This window comes from Ambystoma mexicanum, chromosome 11 (assembly GCF_040938575.1).
Source record: "Ambystoma mexicanum isolate Mex_15411 chromosome 11, UKY_AmexF1_1, whole genome shotgun sequence".
In the NCBI taxonomy this organism is placed as follows: Eukaryota; Metazoa; Chordata; class Amphibia; order Caudata; family Ambystomatidae; genus Ambystoma; species Ambystoma mexicanum.
In genome coordinates, this window is record NC_090934.1 from 600,298,658 (window position 1) to 600,315,686 (window position 17,029).

Below are 17,029 nucleotides of genomic sequence, written 5' to 3' on the forward strand. Positions count from 1 at the left end.
GTCACTTATCCGTAGTATTTCTTCATTCTTCATATATATCGTCTGCCTCTCGGGTCTGATTATCTTCAATCTATGGAATCGATTCAGTTTTGTATGGCGTCACCATTCATCCTGGTCATTCAGTTTCTTTGTTTCATCAGGAATCGTATTCAAATGACCATCATAGTGTATTGGATGTAGGTATGGTTTCCTTAATGGATATTTTACTTGCCATATTCTCTCAGGTATAGGCATTCTTATGGGTACTGCACAGAGTCGTTGCTCTTCTTCTTGCCTTCTGATTGGTGTAGTATGTCACATACTTTGGTTCATACTTGTCAGGGAATTTAGGCGCTGTAGGTGGAGTAGGGGTACTTGGCTCCTCCTCCTCGACACGCTTACTACCCAGAGGTTTCTAAGTGCGGACCCAGGGATCGAACCTGTGGTGCTCTGTGTCGTCTTGCTGCCAAGACCACGTTGCCCCGGAGCTATCCTCCTGAGAAAGTGAATAGAAAAATAGAAGTCCTATAAGACTCACCGAGATTCGCAGTTGGGCATTCCCTTGTGGGGACCAACATAGAGACAGGGGTGCTGGGGTGTATTCACTGGACTGCCCCTCCTCGCGTGGAAATAGAAGCAGGGGCCACATTTTCCTTAAGACCCGGCATCCAGGTGGAAGAAATAGACTTGTACGTTAATTTGTGGCTCTGCAGATGGGGAGCTGGGGCAAGGGCTCCCCTGTGCCGATGCCTCCCTGAGGCCTAGCTAGTGCTCATCTAGGTACCGTTCCCTAGCCAGAGGAAAGACCAGCATCAATGGGAGATTTTAGAAACTGTTTTGTTGAGCAAATAAAGGCAAGACAAAAGAAGGTGAAAGAAGCATGGGTGCAGTTTTCTACCTGATACGCGACTGTAACATATCTGCAGTAAAGTAGTTAGTGTTAGGGGAAGTTGGTTCTTGGTGGGGCTCTTCATTAGACTCGAGTATTCAGTTATCAGCTATCTCTGGATTGATGGCATCAAGGTGAGGTTGATGGTGCCACCTGCTAAGCGTGCGTCTACCGCCATTAAGGGATTTGCTGTGAACATTCTGTTTGTGTGGCCATATTATTTACTTATGCGATTGCATGTTGTGATTGGTTTTAGGAGTCTTTCACAGCTTGAAATCAATGATTCGTGCTGGTCCTTCTGCTGTGTGTCCTCTGCTTGTGCATGTTATTGGCATAAATGTGGCAAATCATTTTGGGTGATGTTATGTTATCTTGCGTTTGTATAGCGCCTCGTGCCATAGTTTATGGCGTCGAATCGCTTTGCCTGTCAGAGAGTCAAAGGAGAAGGATAGAACAATCAAAAGTGTTGGGGAGACACACAGTCAGTAGATAGTTGCGGCGAGGGATAGATGAGATGGACAGGAAGGCCATGAGAAGGAAAAGGTAGAGAAAATCCTGATTGCATCTTTTCCAGTTATTTCTCAGTTGTAAGCCGCCAGCTGTGCTATGTTACGTAGCGTGACTCCCGTTTTCCTCTAGCAGCGATGACGTGATGATGCTGGGGCCTTGTGTACAGCCCACCAGTGATGGTAGCACATACACTTACGCCACATAATCCCAAGTGATCTCCTCAGACCATCTCATACCACACGCTACAAATGCACGAATGCATGTGGATAGATATTGACGTTCGCCTCCATTTAGCCCCACCATGAAACCTGCTGTGAACCAGAAAGAGGAGCCAGGCAACGTAATGACATGTTCAAAATGGTTTTATTTCAAATAAAGGAAAAACTCCTAACTTGCCCCATCACTGTGAGGGAAGTTTCCTACCTAGCAAAAGAAAAGCTAAGGGTGCACGTCAAGTCCAACATAAAAAGTATTTTGTCCGAATCCCAACCAGCTGGCCCTACCACTTTAGAATACTACTCCAATGAAAAAAGGGAGGCTTGCACAACTGCCTCAGTATGAGCTTCTTCCTCTGGCCCAGACTTGGAATTGCCTTGCTCCCAGTCTCAAAGTATCTTGCAAGAACAGTGGTATCTTTGCCACAATCTTTGTATCAAATTCTTTGCATTAAATCATAATTTATCTTATGTCGGGATTTCACTCTCCCCTTCATTAAAGAAAAAAGACAGTGGGCCTCATTACAAGTTTGCCGGTACGGTAACTATGGTACCGGTAAGCTTGATGGTACTGTAGTTGCCGGACCGGTAAACTACGAGTTCTGCTCGCGGGTGCCTTTTCTGCCTGCCAGGTCAGACCAGGTGGACAGACCGGCACCCGCAGGCAGAGCATGTCGGATGCACCGGCACCATTTATGGATGGTGCCGGTGCGTCCGGCCTCCCCATTCCCATTGAGCCCTATGGGGCTCAAATGAGAATGTGGAGCATTTCTTACCAGTGCCCGGGAATGGGCAAATGCCGGGTCCGGTGGGGCTGTAATGACCGAGTAATTGCCCATTCCAACCGGTAAAATTTGCACGTTCGGCAGCAGCCTGCCGGTTTTACCGGCAAGGCTACCGCCGAACTTGTAATGAGACCCAGTCTCTGATTTTTAAATGTTCTAATCCCTCCAGGATTACATGAAGAAGATGCATCTTTCTTTCTCACCATCGTGGTGTTGGGACTTCCCAAAGTCCTGTGGTAATAAAGTACACAGTTTCTCTTAAGGCACCTCCCCACATGCGTAACACAACTCCCCTTGGTTTCTTGCACTTTATTATTTGTGGTGCAGGGCACTCGCCGTTCTTTCACCCTCTCTGTGTAGGACTTGTATCTGTCCTTCTTTGATGTTCTTGTTGGCTATTCCAGGCTTGGTACACTATGTGCATTTCTTGTTCGCTTTGGTTCAGTGGGACTGTGTGCCCGTTAGCTTCCCTTAATCTTGTGTGTGCTTTGGCTATTCCAGCACAGAATTAGTGTTCGGCTTTCTTTTATCCAGGTTTAGTGGGGCCATGTGCCCGTTATACTCCCTTTCCATTGTTGTATCTCTGGCTTTTCCAGCCTTGAATTGTAGTATGTGTACTTCTTTCACCCAGGTGTAATGGGGCTGTGCACCCCTTACATTCTCTTCATTTCTCGCACCTGTGTCAGTTCTGGTATTTGTGGAAACCAACAGGCTCATGCCTTGTTCCCCTGCACAAGTGACTACCATCTACTTCCCCGTCGGTCCCTCTCTGTGGGAAAGGCAGTGGCCGAGTGGAGATCGGAATCTCAGGCTCTGTTCCGCTCTTTGGTTTCGGTGTTCTTTGCTGGGTGCCTGGCCCACCACTGTTCCTCTGTGGTCATGCCACCCGGGAACACGGTTCGCTTCTCTGCGTCTTTCCCCTTTGACCGGACCCTCCTGCTCGATCAAGGTACCTTCCTTCCAGGCTCCAGCTAGCGGGTCTCGCTTTCCTCACGCCACTGCTGGCTATGTGGCTTTGCTTCGCTCTGCCCCCTCAGAATGTCAATGCAACAGAGGCTTGCCTCTGCGTAGCACTTTCTTCTGTAGGAGTCTCTCTCCTTATAATCATCAATAGAACACCAGGGATTTTGTCCATCTTGTCCATGGTATCTAGACGTCATTCAGCATTACCTTCAGCCAATAGAGACAAAGAAGGGTCTTTGTAGAATATATGCCAAAGTTTTTCCAACATCCATATAGGCAGACATGGTGTTTTGGACAAGGAGTTCCTTGGAGGAATGGGAGTCCGTATCTCCAAGAGGGGAGTCCCTCCCAGTGAGGTCCCACTTGCCCAGATCCCTAGGAAGGGTCTTGCTTGGTGGGCTCACCTTACTAGCCTCAAAGGGGGTGGCTCCCCTCTGGGGAGAAGGGACACATTGTTCAGATTCCTCACAAACCCACCCCTCCAGGACATAACTTTCAGGTTTGTGTCTGATATTAGTCTCAGGTCAACGTACATTAGCAAATTTTGCATTGTTTTAAGGTCCTCCTCCGAATTGCTCTGCTAGGAAGGCACTTGCAGTAAAGGTGCTGAATAAAATACCTGAAATGTGATTGCTGCTTCCATGGACGAGTGATTCCAAGCAGTGTGCAGGGGGTAACTTGCTGAGGTCCACAGGTGATCTGGGACTGCAACATGGACCGCCCGTGTTATAGGAAGGAAGCAGATTGCTTACTTGATCCACATACATCTAATTGGCTTCCTGGCCATCCACTGCATCAGTCGGCATCATAGTAGTGGTCCATTCGGGCCATGTATTCTCTGCAAACAAATCTGACCATTCTTATGCCAGGAATTGGTAAGGAGAGTGAACCCCAAGTAGAGCAGTCCATCACAACATCATTGACAGGGCGCTATAGCAGGCACCCCTATGCGAAGTGACAACAGCGTGCTTCTCTGCCAAGTTGGACTCCTGGGCAGACGGTGTTTATGCCACGGTCTGTTCTGCCACCTTGGTTTCTGCCTGCATTTGACTACATCTCCCTTTATAGCATGCCTAATGTTTCACTCTGATCATTCAAATATCTACGGTCATGAACAGGTGAAGCCTTCTGTATACAGTACAGACATTTCCGTATCGTCACCTGCCCGGACGTGCAGGTTATATGTCATGGACCTTGTGTTGTAGTCTATGCAAGTACGAATAGCTCCTTGTGGAATGGGCCAGGCACCCCACGTCCTCTGAAGCTCCTAGAATATTAGGATGCCTATATTTCTTTTAATCGGGGGAGGGGGGTGGGAGGGATGTTTACGAGGTCACTGTTGGTCACATGGTCTGTGATGTCTCTCTCGATGGAGCGTGGAAGGTGGGGCTAGTGTCATGAAGTTATGTGATACCCGGTGTTCGTGGTTTTCTGCATGCAACATTTCTTTCTTTCTGTGGGTTGTTCTGTAGTGGAGGGGCCTGCGGAAGGTTGAATCAGTGTTGGAAAACTTTGATTTGGAGAGGGCTCGATTCTCATAGCCTACAAGCAATAGTTTAGCCGTTTGCTTATCAGAAGTGGTGTTTTCCCTACTTAGATGGTGTCTGTCATGACTTGTGCAAGGCCTCTGCTCAGAAGCCACCCATATAGCAGCATCAAGCCTGCCTTACAGAACGACTAACACAAATTCAGATAATCTGCACTGATAATGTTATGAAAACTAGTTCTTATGGTATTGTGGCTATCTGGAAAACATGACCGGATTTCATTGTTTGGTTGGCCTACGATCTTAGTCTCAGCAGATATCACTGATCATTGCAAATCACGTCACCATAAGACAGATCATGAACCATGTTACACAATACATAGTTTGCAACTCGAGCACTTGTTTCAGCCCTCCTGGCGGCATTGTCACTTTGAGTTACTCCGAGCTGAGTCTTAGGAGGTTTTTCCGTCTTCCTCATGTTGGTGGCCCAGCCCTTCGCCTGACCCATCTCTGCAGCTCCCGTTCTTTATATCCTGGTGACTGGTGGCTGCGAGTAGGCGAGCTTTCTTTACTGGTCTAAGCATCTGCTTTCAATGCAGATCTGCTCCTTGATGTGACGGCATATGCTGGGGCTGAAATTACAATATTTGGGTTAAGACGAGAGGTTACTTGGGATGCTAACCACACTGGTGTAGCTTTGGTTGTGTGTGTGTGTGCGTTTGATTCTGTGCATTGTGGCGTTTTCCAGTGCACTGTTTGAGTGTGGTTGCCGTGGAGGCAGCGAGGTTCACAGACAGCTCTGGCTGTACCGGGGCAGAACTTGGGGGGCGGGGGGGGTGGGGGCTCAGATTGCTGGGGATTTCTCTTAGTGGTGGTATAAGAATACAAACACAAGGCAAAGTCAGTTGGCGCATGAGATGAAACATTAAAAAAGAGTTGGAGCCGCTTCAGAGGCAGCTATTTTGAAACCGTTAAGTTAAGTCAAGGGTTGCCATTGCCGGTGGGCACGCAATTAGTTCACTGTGTTTCCATTTCTGGAACACATCGTTCAGTGGATGGTAAAACAAATGCCAAAATAAGCCGTAGACCCACAAGCACGTACAATGCCAAAACTGGGCAAACGAGCTCAAACACATAGAGAGACGGAGCCTTGTTTGCAGACACGCATTCTGACCACACATGTAGAGGCAGGCACGCAGATTCAGGTGGGCACACCCTGGCCTGGGCACTCTGAGATGGGCACGTAGTCACAGGGCCTGCAAACGGCACCCAGTTACGGCCCCGGGAAACTAGTCCATTTCTCGAGGGTCTATGATTTGAATCTCCATTCTCCCCCCCCCCTTAAGCGAAAAAGGACACATGGTGAATTTTAAATCACAGTTTCCTAGCATAGTTGGTGAAAAGTGAAAGAGCTATCAAGCGGCATTAGCAATTTAATCCAAAGTCAATATTTCAAAAAGTAACCTAGAGGCAGCGGTTACAGCATTCAGGTGCCCATTGGAATTATTTAGTGCCCATTTGAAATGCTGGAAACATAACATATGATTTGTGTTCCTCAGGAGAAGGGTACTGGTCTGTAGCAGCCACACAACAAGGCACAACACAAACTATGGGGAGGAAATGCCCCTCGGTCTGTGTCTGCTACTTTTCACCAGAGCTAAAAGATCCCTTATGTAAGTGCTCCCCCTACCTGGTTGCTGATGTTTGCATCACATTCCGGGGGCTGGCTTTGCTTCATTGAACACAACTCGCCATTCCCATTGAGGGTATTGGAGCCCTGCAGAGACTGGCCTCTGTCTCTGCATTGCAACAACAAATGCCCTCTGACCACTCTTGGCCCCCTCCTGGTAGCACAGAGACCCTTGATATGATAGGTTATTTACAACACGCTTAATACCCAGAGCTTTCTAAGCGCGAACCCGGGGATCGAACCTGTGTTGCTCCATGTCGTCTTGCTTCCAAGGCGAGCATGTTGCCCCTGAGCTATCCTCCCGAGACAATATCCTCCCTTATGCTCCTCACCTGAACTCCCAGAGGCCGCACCTCCTCACATATTCTAAATAAATGTCCTCCATGAAAGCTCAGCCTATGAAATATAAAGCCCATCATCAATAGACCTTGGGGTAAATCACTGTGTCTTCACACACATTGGACTACTGTGCTTTAAGAAGAGTCAGACCTTCAGCAAGACAGAGTAATGCTGACATCAAGAATATTACCCCTCAGAACGTATGGAACCCGTGCCCCCTAATTATACTGTCTCGTGTTCGAATATTGTGCAGAAAATGAATTCCCTTCAGTACCTTTCTGCTGAGGCAGAGTAGACAGTGTGGAAGACGTTCTGCTAGATCTCTTTCAATGAAGAGATGAAGCCGCATTGTGCATCTGGGGGTGCACATCTGGGCGTACAGAGAGGCAGTTATTGGAAAAGGATCCTAGTCAGAATTGTGAGATGCTCCTGGCCAATTGGTTAAAGTTGGCTCTGTAAAGTTTGTGAGTTGGAATCTGGCCCAAACTGCAGTTGTGTTAGATCCTGAGAGCCCATTTAGTAAAGTCTTGCTCTTGTAGGTTGGCAGTGGAGTTCAAATATTTAGAAATGACTGATACCTGTGGATCTTAAATATATTGGGATAAATGCTAATTGTGCCTTTTGGGGTGTGCAGAACAACCACATAAACCCAACTACATAATATAAATAATACTAGGGTTCTGTATCCTACAATCCATGTATGTAATCTTTGGGTACTGGTTACATCAATAAATGCAACAAATCCAGAACCCATCAGTGGCTCTTTAATCTCTTAATCACTGTATGCACATAAAACATGTGATTTTAAGGAGATATAAGCAGTCAAAATGTGATTACTTAGTAAGGTGTTTCTAATAGCTACATTATATTTTCATAAAGTTGATGTTGCCTTACGTTCTCATTTTGTGTTCTGTAAGTTTGAAGGAGGACCTGTTGGTGGGGTTATTGCTTAGGAGGTAAGGTCTGTTTAGGGGGAGTTTAGTATTAAATTTGAAAGTTTTGATTATGTATTTAGAAGTTGCTTAGGCAATAAACACCATGTAACGTCCACGTCACAGTACATCATTTTAAGCAATTAATTGGAGCATGAAAGTTCTTCATTTTGGCGGGTCATTGTGGTAATTATGGGGGAAGGGATTGCAGAGGTATGACATAAGGACACAGAGCAGATTCTGTGTGTCATAGACACATATGCCTTGATAAAGCCATAGGTGGTGAACCACGTGTTGGCGTTCAAAGTGATCAGTGGTATCTATAACTGGCATTTAAAGTGTGTCATAATTTGGGATGAAAATATTGAAATGGAGAACATTGCAATCAATGAGATTTAATTGGTTATGGGTTTGAAGATCGAGGGGGATTTGAATTTCATTTGCATTACTGATTTTTTCAATCAGATCAATATTGCTTCAGCTTTTTGTATCTAAAGTGATCAATGGGATCTATTACTTCCGAATGTAATATTAAAATGGAGCATTTTGCAACCAATGTGATTTAATTGGCTACGTGTTTGAAGACCCAGGGGAATTTTGATTTCATTTGTATTAATGATTTGTTATCTATCGGATCAATAATAGTTTCAATTTTTTTTAAAGTACATATTCCCATTTGTATAATTTCTATTAAAAGTGATGTCAAGCTGTATGTTAACCATTCATACTCAAATGCTATTTCAAATGCAAATAAATAACACTTAACCATAGATATACATAAAGAGTTGCACGCATGATTTCTGGTATCTTGTTTATATTACTTATCTAACGTGTCCCTGGGGTTTGAGGACATTACCAGAACCAAATATCACCTAAGACTCTCACTCTTAATCTTAGAATCAACCTTCAACGAACACACAGCAGTTGAACCCAACTTTACTTCATCGTTTCCATGTTCATCCTACGCAAAATAGTCTATGCACAGAATGTTTTAGAATGTGTTGGTGCTTACGAATGCGTACGACTTGAAGCCTCTATCTAATGTCTAATACGAGAAGCTCATCTTGTTTGTAAAGTTGCTGAGAAATCTTGTGAGGTAATTTTACAATGGAACCACTTCCAGCAAAAGTGGCAAATCATGTGGAAGGTGGATGACAATATGATGCACTCTGTTGACGTAGCGGAGCCCTGTTAACTTTTCTGAAATGAGAAGTTCAAAATTACCTTTGCCCTTTTTTCTCATTATTTCAATTAAAATGAATTTAAAAACATGGCTCAATCATCTCATACATTTTGAGTAACCAATGTAGTGGAGGAGGACTCACGGTTGTGCCTAGAAATCTAAGCACAAATGTCGTCTTTAACTTGTACTTGTCCACGAGCCATTCACCAGATTCAATGGTCAAGTTTTCAAAAGAAGTCCTGGGATCAATAGTTGAAAATGCAAACACGCCTGTTCATTAGATGATGTTATGTGAAATGCTTTTATACTTCACCAAATTAACACTGTAGTAGTCTCAGAGTGTCTTATGTATGATTGGAACCAGGAAATCGCACTGTACACGGCTTTTACCATTTCACGAAATGCAGCCGTCGGGTAGTTCTAGGCACCTTGTATTCCTCTCCAATCTCGATCTGGCCCTCACTTTGCGATCATATCCTAGCAGAAGCACATCCCAAAGATGCATGGAGACACAGGAAGGGGCTACAATCGTCCAGATTGGGAGGATCATTGGATGATCTTCAGATTAGGTATTGTGAACCAACACTCTACTAAGCACACCCTCATTTCTGGGTGTTGCCCTGAGGATGATGAGCTCAGTGGTACTGGGCATAATGGTACATTTCAAGAACTTTAATGTATACCCATTATAGAATGCCTGTAGATGGAGAGCTCCAGTACCAGATTAGGCCCTACCCAGACTTCCCCGTTATGATTTCTGGGAGTCCTCTGGCTCATGGTGTTGTACATCCACGAATGTCCTTGTGACAGATTGAGAGCGATTCAAATCCAGCTCTTCTCCCAGTGGATTCTGAGGACAGATTGCCAGAATATAGAATTCTGGGTATTTCCAGATCTTCAACCTTGTAACCTCAAGGGATATTTTGTAAGCATCCACTCACTTGACCCTTCACCACTACAGACATTTCCGCTTGGCTGGAGAACCTGTCAAAACAAAGTGTGATAGTGTGTCGGCCTTGGCCAGAGTAGAGCACTGGTCCTCAAACTGTGCAGCTACTCCCCAAAGGAGTGCCCAAAGGATGTCTGGGGACAGAGTGTTAGAAATCTTTTAAATGGGAAGGGGTAGCTTTTAATAGAAGTTTAGAGATTTGGTGGGGCCCCACCAACATTTTCACGCAAGCATCGCTCAGTATAAAATCTTTTTGTAAACCATTGGAGTAGAGCCAAGCGCTTTTACATTGATCTGCTCAAGCTCATTTTGCCGTCCAAGTATTTCCTTGTACCATGGAATGTTGCATTGTTCTTTACAGAGAATACAACAGCATTTTTTGCCTATGTGAGGAATCTCTCTCCCATTTCTTAGTGTGTTCTGAACATGAGCATTCCCTTTTCGTGGTCCATCTCGCAGGAGTAAACCATGTGAAAGGGGCAGATTGAAGAGACTCTCTTTAGAGTCAGAGGAATGGGAGGTGCCCCCCGTTTGTCTCCCTATGCATATTCAATAGCAAGGCTATCACTCCCTCACAATGGGGAGGACTGTGCGAAATGGGCCATTTTTGTTTTGCAGGAAAATGGATGGATTCCATGCAAAATTCGACCAATCCGCCAATTGTACCCACAACCCAGAGAGTTTGTGGTCTTTGCCCACAAGCATTTTTTTTGGTTGTGTTATGGCTGAACACGAAAACGAAATTTTCCACAAAAAAGAAAACCACCAAAAGATGTGGTGGAAAAAGGGTAGAAATCTACCTAGCCGCGGGAACGGAATTGTTAGCGAATTTTCTCAAATTCCATTTAACCTACCCCTTCTCTTTACTACCAATATAGGTCAGCATGCCCAGAAAAATGTTTTTTTAATGAACTGGTTGAGGACCTTCCTATATGAATCTTCTCTCCACTCGTTGATTTGCATGTTCCTGGGGACATTCAGTGGCATCTACTTCCGGTAGCCAGAATAGCATCGGGAATCGGAACATCAGCTTGGAAGCAACCGGTTTGAAGCCTAGCATTCAGCTCTCCTCCATTCCTGTTAAGGGGAGCGCTTTGTGCCTGAAAGGACATGAAGGAGATCACTAATGCTGGCTAAACAATAATGTCAGACCGCTATTGATTTCAACCTCGTGTTTACCGTTGCTTTAAACCACATGCAGGAATGTGAGGGATTCCATAGAATGCCCACCATACGTGCAGGTTGCAAGAACAGCCGGGGAGAGACCATATCAAAGCTGAGCCATCTGGAGGTGCAGGCCTCTGCCTGCATTATGGGGAGTAAAATCCCCTCCGTTTGCATGCCATGCGCATTGATAAAACATGTCCCCCTAAGCAAATTAGCTTCATCAAGCCATGAATATGACAGTCTTTGCATCGGTCATTTGCATTCGTTCTGGCTACTGTATTTATAACACGGTGCAGCCATGGCGACCGGCCCAACAGACGGCAGTGTCGGTTTCGTTACCTGGATACGGCGCGTTCACACTGCCAGTCTTCAATGGCGTCCAAGGCCGGCTGCAACATTGGATCGCTGGCATTTCGTGGACTGTCGGCCGGATTAGGCCTAGGCAATTTACCTTTCAATGTAATCACTGGCTGCCAGAGAGGGGAGGCATCCCTACCGTTCCCGAGTATGGCAAATAGTCGAGGCCGCTCTCTTGATGGGTGATCCCGTTTACTAAGGATTACCCTGCTTCTTCTGCACCCCGGGCACTTTGAAAGGTGTGTTCACCGTGCGAATCACAGTCAACTTGGAAAGATGCCCACACACAACCAGTAGACAGATGTCCTTGCTGTCAAGGTGTCCCAGTGGTGCAATACAGGAGCTTGGTTAGTAGAAGCCTCTGCTGCTGCACGGCACGTTCTAGGTTCATATGCAATGCAATGTAAAGTAAAGTGGATTTATGTCACGCAGTGGCTGCATTTTGGTAGCCTCTTGGCACACAACAACCCAGTGGCTTTACTCAGCCTCTCGTCTAAATTAAGGTTAGTAAAAGAAATGCACGCAGGGGTGGACTGAGAACCGAAAGAGGCCCTGGAAATAATTTTCAAAATGGCCCCATATTACACATTTTCAGCCAGCACAACCCTTTTCCTATGGGAACATTGGGAAATACCACCCAAAAGAGGTCCAGGATGCAGAGGCTTACCGGGAAATCTTCCGAGTTCCCTATAAGCCAGACCAACCCGGAATGCACAGTGTGTTTTACTCACTTTGAAGTCAAGTCAATATGACTCAATAAGATTAAAAGTAACGAGTACAATTGTCCTAATAAAATAGATTGTGTATAGCCCTGAGGCTGGGTATCATTGTTAGGATGGCAAACAAAAGGGAATGCTCAAATACTGGCCTACATCGGAGCATGGTCATCCCCTTAATGGTCAGAAGTAACACACCAGTCTGCAGCATATCGCACGTCACGCCCACCACACTCCAGGGGAACAGCATTGACGCCAGAGCGCTGAGCAGAAATTACACAGACGCTCATACATTACATCCATATGTATGCACGTGTCGGGAGTGCACAGGTACCCCATCCATGTGTGCATACCTCACTTGCCACCAGTGGCGTAGCTCATAATGTGGGGCTACCCTGTAAGCCATGCTGCCCCCCAAAAAATAAAACTCTGCAACAAAACATGGGCCGCGCCACACTCCGGGCCAGTCTGCACCGCCACCAATGTGCATGATGATCCTGCTGCTTCAGGGTCACACTGCACTAGGCGAACAGTGAGGCCAGTCATTTTATGCACAGCAATTCTACCATAAGAAAACATGTTCATGTTGGCTCTGCCAGTATAGGATGGTATCCCCATTTACAGCCTTTCTCTTGTTCACTTTGCCCTTAATATCAGTAAAATGTACCTGCATAGTTACAGAACGTGTTATTGCTGCTGTGCAAAGGCATGCCCAAAACCAGCACCACCATATAAGAACACTCTTCATGTTGACTGTGCCCTCAACGCCAGTAAAACGTGCAATGCCACAGCAAGGAAACGTGTATTTGCTAACTAACCAATGTACTTACAGCATCCTCATGTATCAACACAAATCATACTGGCCTTGCCTCTTATGTGAGTACACAATGCCATGCCACAGAAAGAAAATATCCAGTCTGTCTGTCCCACTGTGTTACAAACCCATCACTCCAAATCTTGATCCATGTAATAACATTCATCAAGTTGGCTTTACTAAATAACTGCCAGTAAAACATGTAAGAAAACGTTCATGATCCAATGCCCCTTACGTTAGTTTCAGACCTGCATGCATACATTCGTGCCCATTCACCCACCAGTCACTCACCCAGTGGTGGCTTGGGAATTTCTGAATTTGAGGGAAGTGAATGCTTCCCACAAATATGTCAGAGCAACCGAACACAAACCAACCAAAGTTGGCTCAAAGTGTCCTGTGTCCCTCTTCCACCACTGAGAAAAAAGAAAATTAAAATAATGGGTTAAAATGGTGCATTAGTATAGCACACTTTCAATGAAAAATTGGATAAAAAGCCAGTTTGCCATTGGTTTTGTAGGGTAATTCCAAACCAAAAACCAATATATGCAATTCATGAACAGGCACATGAGCATTTCCATGATGCCTTTGCCCACAATATATGGCACTATAAAAAAAAAAATTCACGCTGGCTGTGCACTTACATTTCCAAGCTGGCTGCACCAATCTATGCCAGTATTTCCATATAAGAACATACTCCTGTTTGCTTTGTGCATAATGTCAGTAATGATACTATATGAAAACATATGGATGCTGGCTCTGTCAATATGTGGCAGAATCCCCATGTAAAACCATACTCCTGTTGGCTTTGCTATTAAAAATGCTTTGCTATTAAAAATACTGTGCCACAAAAAGAAAATATGCCCAAACTAGCTGCACAAGGTAGGCCAGTCTAGACACATAATATTTATATTTGATTAATCCTTGATATCCAGTCAAAAATGCAGTGCCACAGTAAGAAATTGCTAGAACTGGCTGCACTAAAATGCCAGTCTAGCTGTGCAATAACACTTATTATGCTTACTTTACCAGAGCTGCAGAGAAAAAACAATGCCACGCCAAAGTAAGAAATAGCTAGACTGGCTGTATTAAAAAGCCAGACTAGCAATGCAATAACACTTATGCTTACTATATCATAGATGCCCAGTAAAAATTGCAATGCCACAGGAAGAAATGGCTGAACTGGCATCACCAAAATGGCAGTGTAGCCACGTAATAACACATATCATGCTTGCTCTATCATGGGTGCCTGTTCAAAATGCAATAGTAGCACACCTTCCCACATTCCAAAATCAACTCAGCCGAGCACAAACAGACGCACACAGACATTAACTTGTTCATTCATATGCATCATTCACTCATTCATCCATACAGTTGCTCCTTCAAATGCGCACCTAGCCACTCCCTCATTCATACACATTACATGATACACACTCGTGCATGCACTAGCGTGTATGCTGGAAAAACATCTTGCCCTTTTCAAAACACGTTTCCACTTGTGTTTTTTTTTACTATTGAGATCTTCAAGACATCTCTAGAAAGTACCCAGTGGAATTTCTTCCCATCTAGTTTGTTCACCAAATGTTTCATTATTCCAATCCTCCTCAGTCCCGTCCTGTCTTTCATCCATGAAGCCAGTGCACATCTGTAGAATTGTGAGCGCTGCTTCTCGTCTGCTTAGCTTTTTCATTCAGTGTTGCCACTGTTGATGTGTAGAGTATGCATGGTTTCTTTTTTACCCTTGCGGGGGCAAGCAACTATAGTAGGATCTTCTCAGTAAGAGATTGCCCGGTCACTGTCTCTATGGTGGCACAATCTTTGCTCTCGTTCTCCCCCTAGCATTCTTCTCCCGGGCCGTCTCACCTAGAGCCAGCTCTCTGACCCTAGGTTTGTTCATTTGAGTAGGATGAGCAAGTGCGTTGCGTTGGAAGTGCCATTGCCTCCTATTACCCTTGCCCCCGGGATATCTGTGCATAGGTGAGCCCATTTTCATGATCTGATGGATCTCTACCCAAATCATAACCGATAGGCACGGTTATGGGATGTCCTCACTGCAAGAACTTGGCATCCCACTGCATTCGAGCTGCATTGATTCATGCAAAGGTCCTAAACCTGGTCTTGCCAGTGGGCTTTTCTATAGGCCAGAGATCAGGGCTTTAAGTGGGGTAAGAAATCGAGGGGAGGCCCTCATTTGGGGATGAGGCTTGTGAGGGGCGGGGGCGTGGCCTAAAACGTACGATATTGACAAGATATTGGTAAGATGTGCAGAGCATAGGAGGAATCAGCTTAACACACATTCAGCCTCATTTTGAATTTGAATGTCTCCCTACTGGAATACTAGATGTGGTATTCAGAGGTTAAGATCATGCCAAACTTGCTATTCCAGAAATTCCCCGTGTAATGTTTACCAAAGGTGCCATCTATGATTGTGGGATTGGAATGCATATGGGAAAGTGCCACTAAAGGCCCTTCTGTGCATTGTTTATTCAAGGGTGAGACTGTGGTCATCCGAAATGCCCATGTTATCCCTCTCTTGGGGTTATTCTGCATCGTTTCGTCCTGTAAGTTGATGAGCTGTGTTTTTGGACCACAACTTCCATGACCCCACACTATTGACTAGGACGGTGCGGGATGATGGGGGTCGTAGTCCAGAACATCTGGAGAGCCAAAGGTTGCAGACCTCTGAGAGCATTCTATTCCCTATATGGCAACAGTCTTTTAAAGGGCTGATGGGGTAACCGTGGGTATTTTTAACCTCAAACTTTTTTGTGATGGTCAAATATGTGGCTACTTGAGACATAATGGATCTCATAATTGAGAGATTCAGCGCAGTGTCTTCTTTGCAAAACGTGCCTTGGGCTACTTGTATTCCTGCCCTCGCATGCACGCGAGACCGCCAAACCACCAATTGCTAACACTGCTAATTCTTGATAAAGTAGTCCGTGCTATGTTATCTTATAAGGCTTTTATACTGCGCAAGATCACCATGTAGTTCCGAGCTCTGTTATTTCTCGCAACTTTTGAGGACAGGGTCGCGTTTTTCTGGCATGCATCTGCCACCAGTAAGGGAGAAGCGCGTCCGTGTTCAATTGCTCACATTGGAATCTGGAGGTGTGGGGTTTGAATCCCTGCCTCTGCATTGACCAACACACGGTGTGATTCTAAACAACACAGTGTCGCTGCATGTGCCCGAAATTATTATAAATGTGTGTTGGTGTGCTGAAAATATGGTTTGTGACCTCTGCCCTTTAATTGGACCGAGAGTGAAGTATTACGAGTTAAGAAAGGTCTCGCCTCAGACGTGTGGCCAGCATGCAATGTACAGTGTTTCATCCCAGCAGGGCAAATTCAGCCCTTCACCCCGCACACGGTGAATAATAGTACCTACTAGTACAGCGCTTTGAAGCAGAAGGAATCCATGAAGCGCTAGTTGAGTAGACTATTACTATAACGACCCATAGCTTCCTCTCCACCTGCCCCCTCCTTCAAATTCCGTTCTTATTATATACTCAGTCGGACATTCGCCAACCACACCCATAGCCACGCAGTTCCACATGCGCACCTGATGTACTTATGTACTCAGTCGGACATCCCCCACCCCCTCCCACCACCCACAGTCATACAGTTCCACATGCAACACCCGATGTTACAATGGACGCTCTCCCTAGTGCGCTTCGCTGCTCCCCCGGAGCCACCTCCGCATTATAGAGCCCAAAAGACGAGGCGCGCACCCCACAGACCCGGGGCACATGCTCTCCCGGGGAATTCCGCGAGTAAACATGCGCGGGATTCCTCGTGAAACTGGAATGCCTGCCAGTTGCTCGCCGGAGCCCAAGCGGTGATCCCCCCCCCCCCCACCTCAGCGAGCAATTTTGGCAGCCGTGTTTATTTTGAGTATCGCAAGCACGGTGCCTTGGAAGTGTGGCGCGGTTATTCTGGGCTCCGCCACATGGCGCGTGCGTCCGCCTCGGTGGGGTGGAGAGGAGAGGGAAGCGGGCGCGCTGCTCGCAGGCACTGCCGGTCTCCCGAGCAGGCCTCGCCGCCTGCGCACGTTCCGC

The 17,029-nt window shown here is 45.8% G+C and overlaps 1 protein-coding gene across 8 annotated transcripts in view; it reads left to right on the forward strand.

The window, feature by feature from the left end:
* NAV2 (neuron navigator 2) overlaps positions 1-17,029 on the forward strand; it is a 972,027-nt gene that overhangs the window by 325,161 nt on the left and 629,837 nt on the right. The window lies entirely within an intron of this gene.